The 6946-nt window shown below is 42.2% G+C and overlaps 1 long non-coding RNA gene across 1 annotated transcript in view; it reads left to right on the top strand.

Moving 5' to 3' along the window:
- Positions 1 to 279: 279 nt before the first annotated feature.
- LOC137772537 (uncharacterized) overlaps positions 280 to 6946 on the top strand; it is a 28849-nt gene continuing 22182 nt past the window's right edge. The window contains exon 1 of the long non-coding RNA XR_011075494.1: positions 280 to 460. This is a non-coding gene — a long non-coding RNA (uncharacterized lncRNA). The remainder of the gene's footprint in view (positions 461 to 6946) is intronic.

Below are 6946 nucleotides of genomic sequence, written 5' to 3'. Positions count from 1 at the left end.
TTGAATAGGAAGCATTTGCCACTTATGTTCCTTTTGCTTTGCTTGGGGGACTTTGCTTGTCTCCGCTCTGATCCCTTATAAGTGGTCTTAGAGTTGAGCTCACAGATGGCAGCCCCATTTTCCTCATTTAAGGTTTGTAAGGCCCTCCTCTCTGTAGCTTCAAGTATGGAAGGTAGTCGAGCACACTAATCCTTTGCTGTGTTCTAAGGTGACACCTCTATTCTATTACAGATTATTCTATTACAGATTATCTCATCTGGGCTGTCCGGCCTCGTTTGTGCCCTAGGGCAGGGGCCCCCGACCCCCGGGCCATGGACTGGTATTGGTCCTTGGCCTGTTAGGAACCAGGCTGAACAGCAGGAGGTGAGCAGCAGGCCTATGAGCAAAGCTTCATCTGTATTTACAGCCGCTCCCGATCGCTTGCATTACCGTCCGAGCGCCGCCTCCTGTCAGCATGATGGTGAGTTGTATAATTATTTCATTATATATTACAACGTAATAATAATAGAAATAAAGTACACAATAAATGTAATGTGCTTGAATTATCCTGAAACAATTCCCCCCCCCCCCGCCCCCTGTCTGTGGAAAAATTGTCTTCCATGAAACTGGTCCCTGGTGCCAAAAAGGTTGCGGACCTCTCCCCTAGGGGTATAGCACTCTTTTCTGCCCCTGGCTGAAGGAGATACTGTATAAGGAATTCCTATTCAGAATGAGTGGTTGAACTGTGTTGCTTCCAGTGAATGATTCTGAAATTCTAAATACATGCACCCTTTTCACGTTTTGAAATTTCACGGTCATTGGCTACTTTGGAGAAAAGGCAACTTTGTTTGGTTCTGCAAAAATCAAAGCCTATTTGACAACTGGAAGGTGTTTGACAGAGAAAGCTTGCAAAATCTGTTATGAATTTGCTAGTGCTGCCATAACAAAGTACCACAAACTGAGTGGCTTAAATGACAGGAATTTATTGTCTCACCATTCTGGAGGCCAGAAGTTCAAGATGGTGTCCACAAGGTTGGTTCCTTCCGAGGGCTTTGAAGGAGAATCTGTTCCCTGCTGCTCTCCTAGTGCCAGGTGGTTTGCCGGGCATCCTGGCACACCCCATCTCTGCCTTCATGTTCCATGACCTTCTCCCTCTGTGCTAGCCTTATTAGGTCACGTGGCTGTGTCTGAGGCATCCTCCCGCTGCCAATGTCCCAGCGGGAGGCCGACTGACATGGGCTGGTATCTTTCTTTTCCTGCCACAGGTAATGAATAGTAGTTCCCCTGCTCTGAGGACGTCGACAGAAATAGGTGGAGTCCGTGCGGCCTAATGAAGCTGCTGTGTGATGTAGGGGGATGGGCCCTGGACTTGGGACAAAAAGCCCTGGGCCCCAGTGTGTGACTGCAAGTGTCAACATCCCCATCTGCAAAGTAAAGGAAGTGAAACAGGCAGCTTTTTAAGGTCCCTACAGTATTAATGATTCTTGCAGCTGCTGGGGAATCAAGTGGTAGTCTCTGAATCTAGAGACGAGCCCCATGCTGTGTGTCCGCTAGGAGGCCGGGACTGTCTGCGTTGGATCCACTGCCTTTGAGCAGGATGCCTCATTTACTAGAAGTCAGTTAATGAAAAAAAAAAACCAGAGGGGATGGGGTAGGAATCTCTTCTTAGTTTCCCCGTCAACATCAAACCACTCTAGAATAACAACTTATAAGTCATGGGCATTTAAGGAAATAAGAAAAACTGAGTGTTTCTCAGTTTTTTGTTTCACTGAGTGTTTTGCTGCTTTCTGCAATCAGTCTGAATTTCCCCAGACTTGACCCTTTACCCACGAGGAGCCCTCTGTTTTTCTTAACATGTTGAACTTGGAGATCACAAACTTGTTAAGTCACAGAATTTCAGACCCAGAAGGGGCTCTTTGCAGTCGAGGAAACTGACCAGAGTGATAAGTGGCTAAAGGTCATATCGCAATTTAGTGGTAGGGCCAGGACTAGAAACCACCAAAATCAATTTTCTCAGCTATATGAGAGGTGATCTCTGAAGTCTAAAGCTTTAGGCTTAAGAGACTGATGTTTTGGTCTTGATTATCTGGCCAGTGATCTTTGCTCCCCCATGATGGTTCTAACTAATCATTAATTTTGCTTGGTAGGTTGACTTTTTTTTTAAATAAGACTTTATTTTTAAGTGCATTTTTAGGTTCACAGCAGAATTGAGTGGAAGATACAGAGATTTCCCATATACCTCCTGCCCCACACATGCATAGCCTTCCCAGTTATTAACATCCCCTGCCAGATGGCACATTTGTTACACCTGATGAACCTACATTGACACATCATTATCATCCGAAGTCTGTACCTTACATTAGGGCTCATTCTTGTTGTTGTACATTCTATGGATTTAGATAAAATTATAATGATATGTATCTGCCATTATAGAATCAAACAGAGTACTAAGAATCCTCTGTCTTTCCCTATTCATTCCTCCCTGCCCGCACCTGGTATTTTTTACCATCTTCAAAGTTTTGCCTTTACCAGAATGTCATATAGTTGGAATCCCAGAATACGTAGCCTTTTCAGATTGGCTTCTTACACTTAGTAATATGCATTTAAGTTTCCCCCATGTCTTTTCATGCCCTGATAGCTCATTTCTTTTTACTGCTGAATAATATTCCATTGTCTGATGGACCACAGTTTATTTATCTATTCACCTACTGAAGGACACCTTGGTTGCTTTCAAGTTGGTTGACTTCTTGAGTGTCCAGAGATAGATTATTAAAAACTTTCCTCATCAGAATGAAATTCAATTAAGTCTCATTAAGTCCATTATCTCAAATTAAATCTCTGATTAAATCTATTAAAGTGATGGTTCTCTGGACTTTTGGATTTCACAAAGGTGTAAAATTAACAAAAATGTTTGCGCATCTACATTGTGTTAATTTTACTGAGTAAATATGCATGTTTTTATCTAAAACCTACAATTTATTATTATCCTACTACTATAAAAGACATTTTAACTCAAAAAATAAAAGAGGGCTTCCCTGGTGGCGCAGTGGTTGAGAATCTGCCTGCCAATGCAGGGGACACGGGTTCGAGCCCTGGTCTGGGAAGATCCCACATGCCGCGGAGCAACTAGGCCCGTGAGCCACAACTACTGAGCCTGTGCGTCTGGAGCCTGTGCTCCGCAACAAGAGAGGCCGCGATAGTGAGAGGCCCACGCACCGCGAGGAAGAGCGGCCCCCACTCACCGCAACTAGAGAAAGCCCTCACACAGAAACGAAGACCCAACACAACCAAAAATAAATAAATAAATAAAATTTAAAAAAATAAAAAAAAATAAAAGAGTACACAATTTCAGAATACATCACAGCCAGATAAATAAGTTCCTCTTTGAAAAACTCTTGCATTGTTCTTACTTTTCTCATTTTGCACAAATCAGTAGAATCCTTGTCACCCACCAAACCCAGCCTACACATCAGCCTTGGAAACCACTGCTTTAAGGAACTAGCCAATGTGACCCAAATTCCTCTACAAAAGAGCTCTTCTGCCTCTGAATGGCTCCCTTCAAGAGATGTTGGAGGCTGAAGACATTTCCAAGCTGCAAGAGAAAACAGTGAGGGTGGGAAAGTAGGTCTTCTAAAGCTGAACTTGCAAGGAACTTCTTGGGAGAAGATTTGTAACTTCGATTTCTATATGATAAAACATTCTTGAGACTTAAACTGCACTAGAAGTTGAATGGGGGTGGGGGGGTGGGAAAAAGAGAAAATGTTTCCTTCTGTGAATGTAAACTTGCTGGACCAGTTAGAGGTAGGTTAAATCGTAGTCCGATGGTATAGGCAGCTGCTGTGTGGGCCCCTCACACTCAGAGTCAGCAAATGCAGAGAAGGTGCTTAAGGGACAGGTAATCATCCCGAAGAGAAATCGAGAAACCAGAATTCCTGCTTTTGTTTACTCAGTGGCTCTTTAGCAAACGTCTAACCCCAGTCCACAGTTTTAAAGGACAGGGACTTCCCTGGTGGTCCAGTTGTTGGGACTCTGCACTTCCACTGCAGGGGGCGCGGGTTCAATCCCTGATCAGGGAACTGGGATCCCTCTTGCAGCACAGCACAGCCAAAAAAAAAAAAAGACATCATACAATTATTAGCAATATTCGCTCAGATAATGCTGGCTCTTCTTTTTTTTTTTTTTTTTTTAATATTTAGCTATTTATTTATTTTGGCTGCACCGGGTCTTAGTTGCGGCACACGGGATCTTTTAGTTGCGGCATGCATGCGGGATCTAGTTCCCCGATCAGGGATCGAGCCCGGGCCCCCTGCATTGGGAGCGTGGAGTCTTAGCCACTGGACCACCAGGGAAGTCCTGGCTTTTCTTTTTAAACAATGTTCCATGGTTAACCAACCATGTTCTTCACAGCAGTTGGTGCCCTTCACTTTATCTGTCTCTTAAATTATATTGTCTGAGAAAAGATATACTTTAAAAAACAAAACAACAACAACAAAAACAACCTTCATCTTTTTGTGGGATTTCCTGGGTATATACAAGTCAGGGTATAATTCCCAACATTCCTTTAGGTCGTAAGACTGTACCTATGTTCTGCTTTATCAATAACGCCCCATTTTGCTCTCTCTCATATACTCTGCCTCTCTTTTTCAAAGAGCCAGGTAAAAATCAATCTAAGATTCTTCCCAGATGGTAGGGGCATTCAGGACGCTCCCTAGGCACTGTGTGCTCCTGGAAACAGTAAGAGCCCAGGGGATTTCTCCCCACAGGAAAATAGGAAACCATAACCACTGGACTGGAGAGGGGTTCTTGCCATGACATCTCTCCAGAACTTGAAGTTGTACCTGAAGATCTCATTTCCTCGGAAAAACTGAGCAAGGGGGAGAAGGTGAAATAAGAAGACAGATTGTTGAGGATTATAAAGTCTCTGCTACACTGTGAAGCTCTGATGGGTCAGTACACTTTTCCCCAAAGATAAGGACAGATTACTAGTAAAGACTTTTTCACCAGGTAGGCGCTGAGGCTCTTAGGAATGTTCTAGAATCCTTCAGGAGAATGGTACGGATAGTTCTACTGTGCCCGCAACCTGGCCTTTTGTCACCTTGAGAGCTGTGATGTTTTGTTTGCTTGTTTTTGTTTTTGTTTTTAACTGGATGTGAACTGGGGACCGAGAGCTGTGAGGTTTCACCACTAGATTATGTTTGACCACTAGATTTTTAAATAATCAAGATAAATTTTAAGATAAACTATAAAGTAAATGAAAATATTTAAAAATAATATATCCTCATTATAAGAACTTTGAGGCAAACAGAAATAGAAAGTGGTCACTGTAATCTCCCCGTCTGATCACACCATGGCTGTATTTCTTCCTATGACTCCTTCTGGGTATTTTTTAGGCACAGCTGTAATGGCATCCTAACTACCTCGTATTCTTTTGTTACGTGGTGTGTGTGTGTGTGTGTGTGTGTGTTTTACCATGTCACCACTTCATGAGTCTCACTTTTACTGGCTATGAAATTCCTTCTTGTGGGTGGCACATTTTAGTTAAATATCTCCTTGTTGAGCTTGAGGGCAGTATGGCTTTTGTTTTTGTTGTTACCAGAAATCTATGAAAGTGTTCATTCTGCCAGGCCCTTGCCTATGTTAGCCATTGTTTTGTTCAAAATCTTTATTAATTGAATGAAAATAGCAGCTCATGTTTAATACATATTTCTTTGATTACCGGTGAAGTTGAACACTTTCCCATATTCTTTTGTTTGCACCTTGTGTTTTTTTTTAAATTTAATTAATTTATTTTTTTATTTTTGGCTGCATTGGGTCTTCATTGCTGTGCGCAGGCTTTCTCTGGTTGCGGTGAGCGGGGGCTACTCTTTGTTGCGGTGCGCGGGCTTCTCATTGCGGTGGCTTTTCTTGTTGCAGAGCACGGGCTCTAGGCGCGTGGGCTTCAGTAGTTGTGGCACGCAGGCTCAGTAGTTGTGGCTCATGGGCTTAGTTGCTCCGGGGCATGTGGGATCTTCCCGGACCAGGGCTCGAACCCATGTCCCCTGCATTGGCAGGCAGATTCTTAACCACTGCGCCACCAGGGAAGCCCACACCTTGTGTTTTGGTGACATCCTGGTTAAGTCCTTCAGGCAGAACCAATTAGAAGGATGTTTCCCATTGATAATCTTTTAGAGATTAGCAGTAAATGTTCAAAGGGGGAGCATTCCATAGAGAGTGGGAGTGAGAGGGCTAAAATACATGATAGTAATTATCAAATATTCTACTTTAAATACAATTATAAATAGATGAAATGTTATTTTAAAATGAAAGACTAGTAAGTCAGAGAAAGACAAATATCATAGGATATCACTTATATGTGGAATATAAAAAAATGATACAAATGAACTTACAGAACAGAAACAGACTCACAGACTTAGAAAACAAACTTATGGTTACCAAAGGGGAAAGGTGGGAGTAGGGATAAATTAGGAGTTTGGTATTAACATATACACACTACTATATATAAAATAGATAATCAGCAAGGGCCTACTGTATAGCCTAGGGAACTCTACTCAATATTCTATAATAACCTAAATGGGAAAAGAATCTGAAAAAGAATGGATATATGTATATGTATAACTGAATCACTTTGCAGTACACATGAAACTAACACAACATTGTAAATCAACTATACTCTAATATAAAATAAAAATTAGGGACTTCCCTGGTGGCGCAGTGGTTAAAACTCTGTGCTCCCAATGCAGGGGGCCTGGGTTCGATCCCTGGTCAGGGAACTAGATCCCACATGCATGCCGCAACTACGGAGCCTACATGCCGCAACAAAGGAGCCCGCCTGCCGCAACTAAGACCCAGTGCAACCAAATAAATAAATAAATACTTTAAAAATAAATAAATAAAATAAAATAAAAATTAAATTAAAAAATAAAATAAAATGAAAGACTGAAACACCTCCCCCTTTTTTCTCAGAGTA

The sequence above is a fragment of the Eschrichtius robustus genome, chromosome 11 (genome assembly GCF_028021215.1).
Source record: "Eschrichtius robustus isolate mEscRob2 chromosome 11, mEscRob2.pri, whole genome shotgun sequence".
NCBI lineage: Eukaryota > Metazoa > Chordata > Mammalia > Artiodactyla > Eschrichtiidae > Eschrichtius > Eschrichtius robustus.
This window is presented reverse-complemented; position numbering and strand designations above follow the sequence as displayed.